Source organism: Toxotes jaculatrix, chromosome 6, assembly GCF_017976425.1.
Source record: "Toxotes jaculatrix isolate fToxJac2 chromosome 6, fToxJac2.pri, whole genome shotgun sequence".
Taxonomy (NCBI): domain Eukaryota; kingdom Metazoa; phylum Chordata; class Actinopteri; family Toxotidae; genus Toxotes; species Toxotes jaculatrix.
In genome coordinates, this window is record NC_054399.1 from 4,953,724 (window position 1) to 4,969,787 (window position 16,064).

The window sequence follows — 16,064 nt, forward strand, 5'->3', positions numbered from 1 at the left end:
GGTTGGTCAGGAGAGTGGAACAGAGATTCTATCAGAAGCTAACAGAAACCACCAGAAACTTGTGTCTTTGCCAGACATTACAGTTTCAAAAGGTGTTGCTCAAGTTGTTGGACACAGAGAGAAGCAGCAGCAGGCGGCTGTCTTCCAAAAAGCTTTGATAAACCCACTGTACACTCCCTGCTCAGCACCAGCTGGCAGCACAACAGACAGAGCAACTAGCAGGTGAACACAATGAACCGTTGTAGCAGCTAGAGAGCCAGGTGTTTCCCTCTGGAGTTAGTGGAACTCAAAAAACAAAGCTTAAAAGAGAGCGTGTCTGCTAGATGTGTAAAAATGCCAACTGTAGGCTAGAAAAACATTCAGAATAACCTACTGATGACAAGCTGCAACTTTTTTTTTTTAATGTAGGCTAAAATTACAGTTGATGAGCAAGATAAAAAAAAAAGAGGGCGAAGACGGCTTTCTTTAGTTTCTCTCTGAAGTGGCCAAGATTTCATAGTGGCCATTTTAGGATGTTTAATCCTACTCATCTCTTAATACTGGATATAGCTCTGGCTCCCATTTCAGGAGGCTGCTAGTTCCAGCTACTGATCTCAAAATCTCCACGCCTCTTTCTCGTTCAGACGGGCACTATTGTTTTTGCAGTTACCAGAAAGCAAATGGTACAATTTTCCTACCAAAGAAAAAATGTGATCTTGAGTTTAATTTCGTTTCAACATCAACCATTTTTGATGGTGATGCACATTTTAACCCTAAAATTTACCACTAGGATGATATCACTTTGCTGACACGACAATTCTATTGCTCTTTCAGTTTCAGTAATTCCTGTAAGCCCATACACAGTCTGAATCTGCCTTGGTGAAAAAAATTGGCACAATAGCTTGAACTTGTTTGGTTCACTCACACAAAATATGAAAGCAAATTAATTATTTTAGCATTAGCTTTGTCCCCCTCATCTATAAAATCATCTGATGCTGATAAGCCTAGAAACAGCCAAAAAAAATAAAATAAAATCAGGCCTGAACAAGGTGATTGTGCTTTTTTCTGTCTTACCGTAGCTTCTCAGACAAAAGAGAAGCTGCAATCTGATGAGCCGATGTTTAAAAAGCTTGGCTTTGAATTGCACCAAACACTGCAGCTTGTTAGTAGTTCTGACAAATAGTTTCTCTGATTCAAAGTCTTCTGACCATTTTGATAAACATTGTGATTTGTGTTTGGCTTTGCCTGGACATTACTCCATGGGTGGATGCTCGGGGCAGAGGACACACAGAGGTGCTCAGACCTTGCATCACGCGGGTGACACACGGCCTCACAGCTCTGACTGACTGCTTGCATTTAAACTTTCACTTCCTCTATGAACAAGATTTACAGCAAACGAAATCGGTCTGGAGGAAGTTTACCAAGTATGTGGGTGTGAAACATCATAGCCGCATGATGAAACAGGTAAATGTCTGGTACCCGAGGGCATGGTAGCTTTTTACCTGAATTATTATTAGCAGTTTCTTAACACTTGATCCAGGTGGTCAGCTGGCCAAGCGCACTTAGGTTTGGCTCATGGAAAAGTACTAGGGGGTATTAATAAGTTTGTGTCCTCACGTAGAAGGAGTCAATTTTATTTTTCAATATAGTCCCATCCTGCACTTACGAACTCATCAGTCACCCCTTTTGCATTTTTCTTCCAGTTATCAGGATCTCTCTTTCTTTTCCTTCCACTTTGTTGGATCTCACTCTCACCTCTTATCTTTTCAACACTCACTGGCTCTAATGCTCTTCCTCTTCCTCAGTTTCCCCAGTACCTTTTTGTGGCTGCTTTGTCTGTGTCCTGTGCCTGAGTTTATCTGTGTGTTGATCCTGGCTTGCTGCATGTCCTGTATCCTTTCCCCAGTCATCTCCACAGTGTGCAACTTTCTGTCCCGCCTCTGTGTTTCCTCTCTTGTGGCTGACAGTTACTGAGTGCCTACACAGTGAAACTTACCATTAATATTTAACTTATAGGTTACTACCAGCTAGCTAGCCAAAGAGCTAGCTTTAATCTTGCTGAAACATGCTGAGCCAAGTTCCTTTGTTACTCATCACTGACATTGAATTCTGGATGTTTTCACTCTTCCCGTCATCATCTAGCTGTTCCTCATTCTGAAATCTGTTTAATAACAATTCTCCTCAGCAGTCAAAAAAAAAAAAAAGTTTTGTTTTGTTGGTTGACCTACTTGGCTTTGACCAATGAGCCATCCGCAGGCTTTACCCGCAATGCAAGGGGGTGACTAATAAGTTTGTGTACGTGCACATGCAGTTCAGCTCTTTGAGCGATAATGCAGAAAGTTCTGTGGAACCTCGGTCTGAAGGGCTTATCCCCCAAGCAGGTCCTTGGCCTGATTTGACCTGATCTGGCTTCCTCAGACTAAAACATCTTCCCTAAGATGAAGAAGGAGCTCAGTGGTCACCAGTGATGATAGTGATGATGATGCCATTGCCAGGAGAGGACTATGTTGAAAATGTGCTAGGTTTTCTAAGATTAACTCATTTTACCTTCAAACTTCAATCAATCACCCCTCATAAATAAAGGCTGCATAGTACAGGAGACAGCTCAGAACTGTGCTTCATGTCATTCCAAATGAAATCACAATTTTTCTTGGAAATAAAGTTTTATCACCTCTGGTAAATTAGATATGTGGCAACACAGAGGGATTTCATCATCAATCGCACTGACAAAAAAGATAAAAGGGGCAGTCTGTGGCAGAACACCATTGAGCAATAACTCACCACAAAGGAAAAGTTAATCTGATTGTACAAAGATTTCTTTCTGAAATCACATGATACGTCAGAAGTCAAGTGATCAAGAAATACTACTAGGCAGCCCCCTGCCCCAGCGTTTAGTGCTTGTTGACAGAAAATCAAATGACTGCACTGCATGAAAGAGGATCCAAAAGGTGTTCAGTTCAATTATGACGTGCACAGCCAAGCACAACGCTTGAAGCTGGGAAAACAGGCGTCCAGGCGTTTTCATGGATCACTGCGATTTAAACAAAAGGCTTACCTACACAGTGCGCACATGCCAGTAACCCTCACCCCTGTCTGGACTTGTACCAGGTTTTAGTCAGAGCAAGCCACTGTCTCATTTCCAAATCAATCTGAAACTTTAATGCTCTTTAATGAAATACACAGTTTTTGCCATGTTGTTAACTCTTCAATATTCAGAAGCCTATTTCATGTTCCTGTAGCGTTTCAGTTGGTAATGGTGTTGAATGTTATTAATTAGTTATTAATCTTTATTTATAAGTTATTAAGAGTAAGTCGCTCAGTTAATTAGTTATCTTTTTTATTATTATTACAAAGACTGAATCTGTAAAATCGTTTCAATTACTATTTTAACCAAATTAGTAATATTCAATACTAATTTGATGACAGGATTTCTTTATATTTGATTTTGTCACAGTGCATTGTTGTTTCTTTTAAACTCTTGTCATCAGATGTGGCCACAATTTATATTCAAAATAGAATGAAACACTGGTACCAAAAAGGCACGTGAAGTTTTCCAGATTTTAATAATGTAGGAAAAATAAAGTTTTTTTTCCTTTTGTTTTTAAATACACGTCATCCATGCGTGTATAATAAGTTTATTATTAAAGGCTGAGATCCATACACAAGGTCAGCTCAAACTGGTTGGTTTTGTTTTGGTCCTCCTGTAAAGTTGATGAAATGTCACTTAAGGCCCTTTGGTTCTAAACCCATGATATCAGAATTTATCTTAATGTATTATGGTGAAATTCCTAATAACCCAACTGCTTGGTGTGGCTTTACATTTTTTTTTCATGGTTACTACGCTATAATACCACCACCGGGAACAAAAAGAACAAAATACATGCATAAACTTGTGGCGTTTATGCATGTGCGGACTCCAGTTCATCGTTGTAAAAGACCACGGCAGGCTCACTCAGTTGTCTCTCTCTCTCTGTGTGCTAGGCAGCATGCGTAGCACACACAGCAAAAGGTCGCAGCATATTTGTCTGCTGTAGTTGTTTCTTTGGTCCGTGCTGCCCATAAAGAGGCCCAAAGTCCACAGTCCTCATTTTGTGTGAAAATACTATGAGCTTCTGCAGTCTGAATTTCACAAGTCAACTGAGTTTGTCTATTTAACATATGTGGGGTTGTGGGTATTATAATAAGATAGATTAGAAAATATGTAAACAGATCCTAAAATAAAATAAGAAGTTACATATACACAACACCCTCTGCTCTTAGACTAACATCAACAGTGCATCCACTGGAGTGAGAATAATTGGCTGGAGTATGTTTCCATTCATCTTCGAGTCAACTCACATAAAACAAAGCAATTAAATTAAAAGAATTTCATAGTTTATTATTCACAGAAAGCAAAGTTGACAAAGGTTTTCAGGAACATTCATTTAATTTTTACAGAATTTTTATGGTGTTAAAACCTGGCACCACCGTAAATTTTACAGCCTTTCATATATAATAATCAGACAGTTTGGCTGGCTCGTGAAAATGCAAATGAAAGATGCGGTTCCTGTCTGGTTGGTCATCTACACAGGTAAAAGTAGTCAATCAGTGAAATGAAATGACTGCGCACGACAGAAAGTTTTTTCTCATGAAAGTGAGATTAACACTATTTGTGTGACATGTTCTCTTACAGGATGATGAAAGACAAGAACATAAAGCGCAGTATGAGTTACAGTTAAAGTTATGAGACACCTCTGGGTTTCTAGCAATTTCTTGTCAAAATATAAAATTCATATTAAATGAGCAGCTCCACCTTATGGGGCTTTCGACTTTAATTTAGCCAGAGTCATTATGAAAACGGGTACTTCTACTAAAACTGACGAGTTTACCTGTCAACACTCCAGCAACTGCAACTTTGGTTTCTCACGTCCGGAGGAAAATCGTACTTCAGAGGGATCACACCCACTCCTTCCAGAGCAAACACAACACAGCCATGAAACGGTTTCAATATTCATGAAAATATTGTATGATAAATGCACCCTTGTCAAAAAAAATGCATAACATACAGAGCAACAGATTTTGATGCTTAAATACAGACAGTCTGGTTTCAGTGTCATCAGAGTTCATAGAGATGGAACAAGCTGTCTGTGTAGTCGCACCTGAAATAAATGCTTATTTTGAAGTTCCTGTTCAGTAAGACCCTACTGAAAAAGAAGATCTCTTTCTCATTCTTGCCATTCTTCCTTTGAATTAATCCTTCCATTCTTTCCATCACTTGCTTTAAATCAATCTCCTCGCAATCACTGCTGTCGTTTGATAGCTTCACCCATCCGTAGATTAAGTAGGTTCCAGTTTTATGCACAGTGAAGGTGTCATATCTCCCCTGTTCATCACTCTCTACAGACAAAAAATGCAATGTTTTTTCCATCAGCACACTCTGACATTGACATCTGTATACAAACGTTTTAAACAATTAAAATAGAAGTGATGCTTACTTTTTAGTTTACAGGTTATGTTGACCTTTGCAGCGTCAGTCAGTGGTGGAACATCCTGCACAGAAACGGCCTGATCCCAAACAGACATACATGGATACGTAGAGAGAAGTTAGTGATATAGTGATATTATTTGCTCAGAAGACTTTCTGTCAATGCCATCACATGTTTCTCACCTGGTTACATGACGGTGTGAACATGAAATAATGCAGGATGAAGCCTGCCACCAGGGCAACGAGAACCAATCCTATCACGGTTACCAAAGCAACGATACACTTGAAGCGACCATGGCGGTCGGCTGGTGAACCTCTGGGCTGATGAGCCATTTCCAGACTGAACTCCATCAGTTTCTCCTTCTGTCCTGCTTGGTGTGTCTCCATTATGTACACTGTGATACTTGTGGTGGAGACTGACTCTTTACTGCCTAATATAGCCTGTCTTCCCACACACGAACAAAGTGAGAATCCCGCCTCTTGCAATAAAAGTGAACAGAAAGGAGTGAGGGAATCCCTCTGCACCCAGCAGCAGCAAAACTGGTTTAATAATTACACTCTTTTTTTGGATCACTCGCTGCTTTATTTGAGTCTCTGCCAGAGTTCATCAGTATCTGAAAAACATCTGAGGTAAGTCTCTCTCTCGAGGAACCGGAATAGAAAATATACTGTACATAGGAAGACATGCAGTCATTGTGCTTGTAGGTATTGTGTAATGTGTGTGACTCTTCTTCTGAATCTGAAACACTGATGTTGCTGAGTGGTTTAAAAGCGGTTTTGCAAAAGTTAATAAAACTCAAAAGCTGCCTCTCTAGCGATGATAAATTGGTGCTTTTGGCTGCTGTGAGTCTGTCAGGGTCTTGGCATGTGAATGATAATATCTGCTCTACACCCCCTCTGCTCACTCTTCATCCACGTCCAGGTGAGGATTCTGGGAGCTGGGTTCATGATTATACCATCACTTGTTATCACACCTCGCAGGACGACACTTACTATCTGTCTGCCGTGCATGCACAAACCAGCACGGTCCTACTGCAGAACTGGTTTCCTTCCAAAAGAAAAAATATTTTTGCTCTGTATTAGAGCAGAGTAATTATCGAGCCTGATTTCATGAATGAACACCTGAAGCCACTGCATTGTCATCTCTGGTGTGTGTTATGATTTACTGCTTTTTCACTCATCCCACTCGTAGAAATTGTATGTAAATTGAAAACACAGCACTGTCATCATCTCGTGCAGCATCACATAGTAGAATAAGATTGCTCAATCTCCTTAATTCTAAGACTTGGCTGGGGCATGAATCACATACTGCTTTCACATGCCCGGCTTTATCTATTCCACAAACCGTTTCACTCAAATCCAGGTGGCTGCAAAACACTGAAAGACTGGCTGAAACACTGATGTACAATGAAACACGAAAGTGTAATTTTAAATAACCTCACTCTCTCTCAGTCTGTGTTTCAGTCTACCCGTTTACCTTGACCCATTTCACAGGAAATTCCTCCACACGAGAAACTGCATGCGGTTACATCACTGTTATTGTCCCGCCCACACACACACTGAGCCAAGGAACAGCCGTTGCATCATTGGTGTTACTCTATATCCGTCTTGGCTTTGGTCCTATCTGCCAGTGAGGTATGATAATATGAGTGGGCATACATACACACACACACACACACACACACACACACACACACAAAAACTACTTATCTTTCTGGCTCTTTACTCAGTCTAGCCTCTGGACTTTCTTATCTCACTTGTGTGTGCGTTTGTGTCAGTGACTTTGCTGTAAGAACTTGCAGCTAGTTTCACACTAATTGTATATTCCCATCTTTGCCCTTACTTGAACATAGTTAAATAGCTCGTACATCAGGTTTCAATGACAAAATCTGGAGTTCTTCAAGAAGGCTCTCTCTCTTATTTAACATTATGTTTAAAAATTGCAGCTTGTCCATGGAAACCATGCAGGACTTGGCATGCATTTTCTCCACGCACCAAACTGTTACTGGACTAATACAAATATATTCCTCTTCAGACTCTAAATATCTAACCAGACAGATACTGCTGAATTCCTGTTCACATGTTCCCCAATATTGAGGGTAGGACATTTGAAATTTTGAACAATGCTTGAGAAACACAACAGCTTAATACTGCAAAAGGCTTGGCAATGCAACACACAATCTCCACTGTGAAGTGCCGTATTTCCTAAAAGAAAAAGCAGTAAATAAAGTACCTTATCTGTCCATTCACGGGAAATTTAATGGCAGCTTCTTAGGTATTTCTTGGGCCTGACTTTCTTTGACAGCAATGTATCTATTTCAGTCAAAAGGCACAATTTTACATGTGGCCATTCATTGCTAGATATTTATATGGAGGAACGTTAGTCACAAATTGCAGCAATTCCACACAATTATTTCCAAATTTCACGAATAATATTACAGTACAGTCATTCTGAGATAATGTAAATAAAGATGCACTTCCTCAGAATGACTCAGACCTGCCGAAATCAGTGGGCTTTAGAGACTCTTAGGGAGGCATGGTGTGCATTTTTTAGCAAGTACTATAACAAAAGATTGGTAATTCAAGGATACTCAGTATCCAGTGCTCATGTCTAATTCCAACCAACAATGTAGAGACTAGATTCTTTATACTGTGAGACAGCAAACAAATGAATTTCAAATAAAATGAATCGTTACAGAAATCCCAATTAAGGGTCCACAGTCAATCACAATCAACAGTAAGCATCCATATTTCAGAGATCAAAACAGATGTGTGTATGTGTGTGTGTGTGTGTGTGGTGGGGGGGTCCCACTGGTGGTCACTGTGAACTTTTAGCTAATAGATCACAGCACAGAACATAACCGCCTTTTGTGGGCTACCTGTAAGAAAAACAGTTTTGGTTGAAAGTGCTGGCAACCTGAAACCACAGTGGTGTTCTTACTTAATGCACAGGGATTTACCCTCAACTCTCACTAAAGGTCAACAGATTGCATTACCTTACAACACTGTTGCCCATAAAGTTGGAATAATTTTTTGTTTTGAGACACATTCCTCGTTTATTCCTATTTATACACATCAGGAATCGCACTGGAAGAGATTGATCAATGAGGATTTGAGTCACAATCATTTCATGAGGAGAGGTCAAATATATTTTATTCCAACTTTATGGGCAACAGTGTAATATGACCTGCAAGGAGCTTTCATATGTGACGGTTGGTGAATGCATATTGGTGTCTACTGACAAGAAGATTGAAGATTGTACAGCCATGCTAGCAGCTCTATGATGCTGTACAAGCAGCGCTTGCAAGCCAGCTGAGCCTAATGTCAGCGTTTTTAGGTATTAAGTCATAAACCCAAGCAGCCTATTGAACCAACTGACAAAGGCATGATACCAAAGTAGTACAGTAACGCCTTCTGATGTAAAAGCAGGATTGTAAGTAAGAGGTGAAACGGCACAGTATTGCTCACTGAGACATAACCAAACAAACTGTCTGTCTTGAGCACTGACTACGCTTTTATATGCTGTACTTTTCACTTTCTGAGGTTATAGCCGTCAAAACACTCTGTTATCATACTGGGCATCTGGTCATGAGAGCAGAGCAGTATCACTGTAAACGTTCAGAGTGCAGTACCTGCAAAGATATCTGTCAATAAAAATATAAAGTCTCATGAAAGTGGTACCTAGAGCCTTTAGCCAAATAGGATTAAACTGTAAAATAAGCCTTTATAAATAAGCATAAATAAGCATTTATGATTTGTCACAGCTGGTCATCTAGCTTAAAGCAGCCACATCAGAGGAACAGACACACAACAATAAGTCTGGTTCTGAAATAATAGTTACTGTACATGTATATGTAGCTTATATTACTAATTTATATTATGGGAAAGTGGTCTACAGCCCCCACTGTATATTTGAATGTATTTTATATGTGTTATTACACATAAAACACCCACTGTCTCGGCACTATTTCACGGGACCTACATGGCCATTCTGGTTGAAGGACTAGTTGCAAAAAGAGTTCTCATCTCATCACACCATGCCTCACAACTGACTATATCAGTTTTTTTATGCAGCTTTTAACCAACACTATTTCCCACAAGCCCTACAGACCTCCGCGGGCTAAACATCATGGCTTGGCTACCTTTTGTCAGTCCAGTCTGGTAACACTGAATGAGAAATTGCATTGAGTTAAAGAGAACAGAAACTTTGGCCGCATTAGGAGAGAGGGTGATGACATTTAGCCCGCAAAGGTTCAACGCTTAGGGGAAATGGCATTGGTGAAAAGCCTATAAATAATTTAAATATTCTAACAACTGATGTTTTTTTTAAAAAACTACTGTCCTCATCTGAACATGTGACATTAACACAACATACTAGGCTGGATTTTGGGGGGGTTTGCCTTACCAGAAATCAGAACAGCTCTGGTTTCACTTCAGCTTTTTACTGGACTGTTTGCTCAGCTCTTTCTCCAGATATTGATCATCCATTCTTAGCTCATAAACTATAACTAGGCACAGAAGGACCGTCAACAGTGACGTATTTGTTAAGACCTTTCGAAAACAAAAACATCAGAGCAAAAGGGGTTTAAACCATGTGTATCTGTTCACGTAAAACTACAAACGTTAGCAAACGTAAGCTAGCAGGCAAAGCAGCTTGCTAGCACTAGTTTTGGCAGGAACCTAACTCTGTTACTTCAAAGGCCAAGGAGCAAAGAGTGACGTATTTGTTAAGACCTTTCAAAAACAAAAACGTCAAAGCAAAAGGGGATTAAACAGTGTGTATCTGTTCACGTAAAACTACAAAAGTTAGCTAGCAAGCAAGCAAGCCAGCTTGCTAGCTTACTAGTTTTGGTAGGAATCTAACTCTGTTATTTCAAAGGCCAACGAGCTAACAAGTAACTTCATTACACCATGTCCTGGAAAATAACTGTCGGATTTTAGTTAATTTCTTGTGAGCACTAATGATAGTGAGTTTTTCTGGTTTCACTCGAACAGTGTAACAATAAATAATCACCAAATGCCTAGTGTACACTTGTACATACACGTACGTGGATGGTAAAAATAGCCAATTTGCTCTGGGCAAAAAAAAAAAAAAAAAAAAACCTGTTGATGTTGGCAAGTTTTTCCATGCATGTCTGATCTTGCTTCTACGTGCAGTTGAGTGTCCTGATACCTGAAGAGCAGAGAAGTTGTCTTACATCAGAGGAATTTTCCATGTCTCAGAAAGCCTGTTCAGACACAGCAGGCTTTATTTCAGCAGAAAATGTTTGTGGCTTAACTTGTTCTATTTTTTGAAAGAGAGAGGGAGAAGATAACCCAGGCAAAATGAGCCAAGCTGCAGATTCATGTAAGAAACACAGACACAAACAAGGAGAATACACTCCTTTTCTTAAAAAAAAGAAAGAAAGAAAGAGTGCACCTGGAAGTGTGTCTGAAATAGAGCCGAGAGTTCTTAAGCTCTCCGGCTCAGGACTGATCCTTCCGCACGGAAGAGCCGCACCAAGTCATTGTGTGACGTGACAGTCCGCAGTTCACTTTCACTTTTGGTTGAGCAGTGTTTACCATGTCAGGTAATGATGATGAAACTGCTGACTCTCACAGCAGCCAGACAGAGAGAGGGACAGAGACAGAGAGGGAGCGACAGGGCTGTGAAAACAAAGTAGATACGTGCTAATTGCAAAATGGAAAGTTTCATCCCAACACATGATCAGTGCCAAAGCTTACAGCAGGGAGCTACACTTTACATTCCCTGGATTCATTATACATTGTTATGTCAAATCCTTTTTTTTTAAACATATGAACCTACTGTAGCTGTTTTGTGAGAAAGTTTCGGCTCATGTTGCAAATCGTTACCGATCTTTACTTATCTTCTAATTGGTTATTTGAAAAATTCAACTGCAAAGTTCCTCCGTCTAAAAACATGATGTCTGTGCACAGTATGTATAAAATATTTTATTTATGGCATTGTAGAAATCAAAACCATCAAACCAACCAAACAAACAAACAAACAACAACACTGAACGTAACATTGTTTGTAAGTTTGGATCAGATGGTAAACCTGCCTGTGTTAAGGTTGACAGGCATACAATACAATGTGTCTCACAGCATACTTTATTATTCCATCATCATTACAACATGGCTTTTTAATGAATAGCTTAACTAATAAAGTATATACAAAGAACCTCTACCTCAGAACAACACTTGGTTTTTGCTTCAAATGTGCCACACGTGACACATTACAATATCACAAAGTGATGTGAGCGCTGTGAGTGAAGATACAATCAAAAAAGTGAAAACTTACTCTTCATTCATCTCCTCTCTGACCTTTACCCTGAGCTGTCTGTGTATTGTGTGACTGCAGCATCAAACCAGTCCCACATGTGTTTAACTCTCTGCGAACACCAGCTCCACAAACGTTAGATCATTTCCAGTGACATGTTAGTCAAAGTTAAAAAAAAAAAAAAAAAAAGGTCTGGTCATCCAGGTGAGTTAAACATAGTTCGAGCTGTGTTTGGTAGTCACGCAACACACAGGAAGTTTATGAGGCTCAGATTGGAGCTTCACAGCAGAATAACTGCACCAAAAACAAATACATTCATTTGGTACTGCTCAACTTAGCACTGATAAAGTAAAATAAAGTACAGAAGATTATGGTATATTATCTATCTAGCTATATCTTAGAAATCTAGAAGGCACCTGAGGAGTGCAGAGGTTTTAACACCCCTTCACCAGGGTGTAGGTACATTATTTGGGATAGCATCCAGTTCAGTCATCACTCTCCTTTCACCAACAATACATTATTCAAATACATAAAGCCTTGTGATCTGTGTAAGCCACTGTAAGATCCCAGACTCACTGCAATATCACAACAGTTGGTCATTTTGCAGCTGGAGTGCATCCAAAACATAATGGTAAATTTAAAACAAAACCAAATAAACAAAACAAAAAACAAACAAACAGCCAAAAAAAGGTGGTATCTTTGTGAGTGTGGTTCTGCTCAGAGTGATCCTGATTTTAAACGTCAGTGTGGTGACTGTAATCAAAAGTAGAGCTGAAACAATCAGTTGATGAGGGGATCATTTAATTTAATTGTTGAGTACCAAACAATTAAATGGTACTCAATAAAAAAATAATCAGCTGGTGATTAAATTAATATTTAGTTGCAGCCTAAAAGGACTCAAGAAAAGTAACCAATTTTGGACCTTGTGCACAAAAAAAGGGGGACTTCTTGTTAAAGAGACTGCTTCTTGGTTTGGCTATTTTAAGTCTACAAAATGAGACTGTCAATTGCCACCACCGCCAACAAAATCAAATCATTTCCTTTCACCCAGGACCATGTACACGTTGTAGCTGACAGTCAAACTAATAGAGGCACAGCTCCCATGGTTGAGGTAATAAACAAAAGAGTGTCAGCAGAGGTTATGCCTTTGGTCTGAGTCCTGCCTAGTGTGTCTGTTCTCACAGCGGAGCATGAACACAAGTGCCGAGGTCCCTTCCTCCTTCCAGTCGGCTTTGATTTTTTTTTTTTTTTTAAATCTTCTGAGAGCGTTTGTTGGCCTCCATCAGTAGTCACATCGATTCCCCAGCAGACTGCTCAGGCCCACAGTCACCTTCGTAATCTTGAAGAGATCATCTGCAGACAAGTACAGACTTGCCTTGTCCTTCGCCTTGAGGTAAGCTATACTGTGGAGCCCTCTGCAGTCCTCATGTGTAGCTTGCAGGGTGAAAGAGCTGGCAGGAATTTCCTTTCCCACCACCTGCAGCTGCAGGGTCCCATTGGTCTTCTCTTCGCTCCGGCTCTTGTAACACATATATATATACAAGACATAGGGTCCATTGCAGTTGACTCTGATTTGACTCTTGTCTATCAGACTCATCTTGTGCATGCTGTAAGGGTGATCAAATTCCAGCATTCCATTGTCTGAGGGGCCTGGAGGATGAAAGGAGGAATGTGAGACAGAACGGGTAAAGTGACAAATAGTGAGAATGTCACACTTGTTTAACTTGGTGTGAAACTTTAAAGCCTTTTCTCAATATGAGTATCTGGCAAAAAGCTAAAGATCAGGCAAAGAAATAACAGGATTTTTTTGGTTACTCACCTATAGTGACGTCAAAGTGTATGTGCACATTATCCTGAAAAATGAGAAAGTTGAGAAAAAACACAAGCATTACATTAGAGAAATGGCAACTTTGCTTACTGACCATCTTTCCTGATGTTAGTTGGCCTTCACTGCCATTATGACTCTGACATTACAAATGTCGCTCAGTGTCTTTTGAAAGGTCATACGGCTGTGGTCTGTGATCCCTTCGTGTTCGACTTAGGGAGGCACAAAGCTTGTTTATTTGATAAGGTGGTTATGTGACATGGTGTGAAAATAGGCAGGCTTATAGAAACTAGGGAAAGTCATGCAGTGGGGTGATTAATAACTGTAGTGAGAGTAGCACTGCAGCAATAAACATCACAGACTGAATGTAGAACAAATGTTAGTCACTGAAATAATCATTATACAGCAACCGTGTAGATGGGTCTATGTAGATTATCAGTCATCCAGGTCATAGGATATCTGGAGAACCTCTGCACACCCAGCCCTGCTGCCTCTGACCTTTAAATACTTTCACTGAAAACCACAAGTAAAAGTAGCTTATTTGTAGACAGTCAGTTATTCTCATGTGATAACAGTGAAACGACCAGTGTGGCATCTTGTCTGCAACTGTTATGAATATGAACTTACTGTACCACACCGACATGCTCCCCAAAGCAGTGACATCTTCTTTTTATGAGAAAGCTCTTTCACAGGGGTTTCATCATCGTCTCAGTAAAGATTAAGAACCACCAGCCCCTTACCATAGCTTTCCAGCACTGTTACCAATTGGTAATTGAGAATTTTATAAAAGGAAGTGGCTGTTTTTCCAATTTCAAAACGCAAAGTGCAGGGTGCTCTCTGCTGCTGTCGCCTCATTTTAAAAAATTGCATTGATGTTGATGCAGGATGCAGCCTCCTCCTGTCTCCTGTGAGAGCATGCATGACCCAAACATTTCCTCAAACACGCTATGAATGAAACAAAGCTGCGCTGAGGTAGAGTTCCCAGTCTGTGTTTAAAAGAAGAAAAAGAGTGTGGGGGAATAAAAATGTATGCAAATCTGATATTTCGTATCTACTAATACCTAGTAACCGCACGAGTGGAGGAAGTGGTCGGAATGTATTCGTGGATTTAAATAAACCTACCCTGACACATCAGCAGAGATGTATTTGGCCACCTTTATCGGAGTCAGACGCACCACCTTAAATCCTCACCTCACATGATAGCGAGTTGCATTAAGCGGACGTAAGAAATAACAACTCGTTTGTCTTGAAACATTCAGAGCGTACTGCATGAGGACGACCAGTCTGCGCATCACTCACCTCCTGATGCCGAACAGCCCAGTAAAAGTAGAGCGTGACGAACAGGCACGCGGCCACCACCAAGTTCTGCACGGCGACGACTACTGCCAGCTTCCTCGCGCGCCACTCCCGGTGGACCACGCGGACTCCCTCAGCATCCATCCTCCTCTGGTGCATCAGTGCTGTGAGCGCCCTGCGGGAGCTCAGCGAGGCTTTTAACGCGAGTGGGCAAGATGAAAGGAGGGGAGTGACTGGAAAGAGAGCGCTCATGATCTAGCTGCACTTTATTTTGCTTGTGGCGCTGTGTGTGTGGGTGGGGGGGTTGCGACACACACATAAGTTTTACACACATGCACACGCACACGCGCGCGGACTCTCACACACACGTACACACAGCGCGAAAGAAGAGCAGGAGTGAAACCGGGAGCTGATTGGCTGACTGTGATGCTGGCACACCAACCGAGCAGTGAAACCTCCCACATCATAATGTACGCTTCAATCACTGTCATGTTCCCATAACATTCATCAGGGGGTGTAGGGACATATTTGAACCCTCGCTTGTTTCTAGGAAATAAACGATAAAGTGCTCATGTGACCATGCATGTATATTTTTTTCTCTTTCTTTTCTCTCTTTTTTTTTGTTTTAAATAGTCCTTCACTACAGTCACACAGTGAAAGATGAAGTTAAAAAAAAAATAAAAAGAAAAAGAAAGCGAAGGGAGCACCCAGTTGTTGAGCAGGAAAGATGATGACCGTTCTCACCTCCACAGCTGCCCACTTCGTGCTTTTCTTTCTGTCCCTCTGGATGGCACCAACCACTGGATACACAAGGAAGCAAAGGACTGTGAAGTTTATAAAGTAGGGCACCATTCCGTACACCTAGCCTGACTCTGACTGAAGGCCAAGACATATCCTCATAACCCTGCAAAAATCACAAAGTGTAGTTTATACACTTTGATTCTTCTTTCATTATTTTTTATTTTTAAGAATTGTAACGTTTTAATTAGTGAACATTAGAGATGCTAGTAAGCGGATGGATTTTGGCCATTTGTTTCACCCCATTTTCAGTATTTATACTCAGCTAAGCTAACAGACAGCTAGCGGTCGATACTTATTGAGCGTACAAACGTGAGCGGTATCAGTCTTTGCACCCAGCTATCAACAAGAAAGCAAATAGGTTTATCTTTGAAAATTAAACTATTCCTTTAGGAATATGGGCCATGTCTGTGTGCCATCAG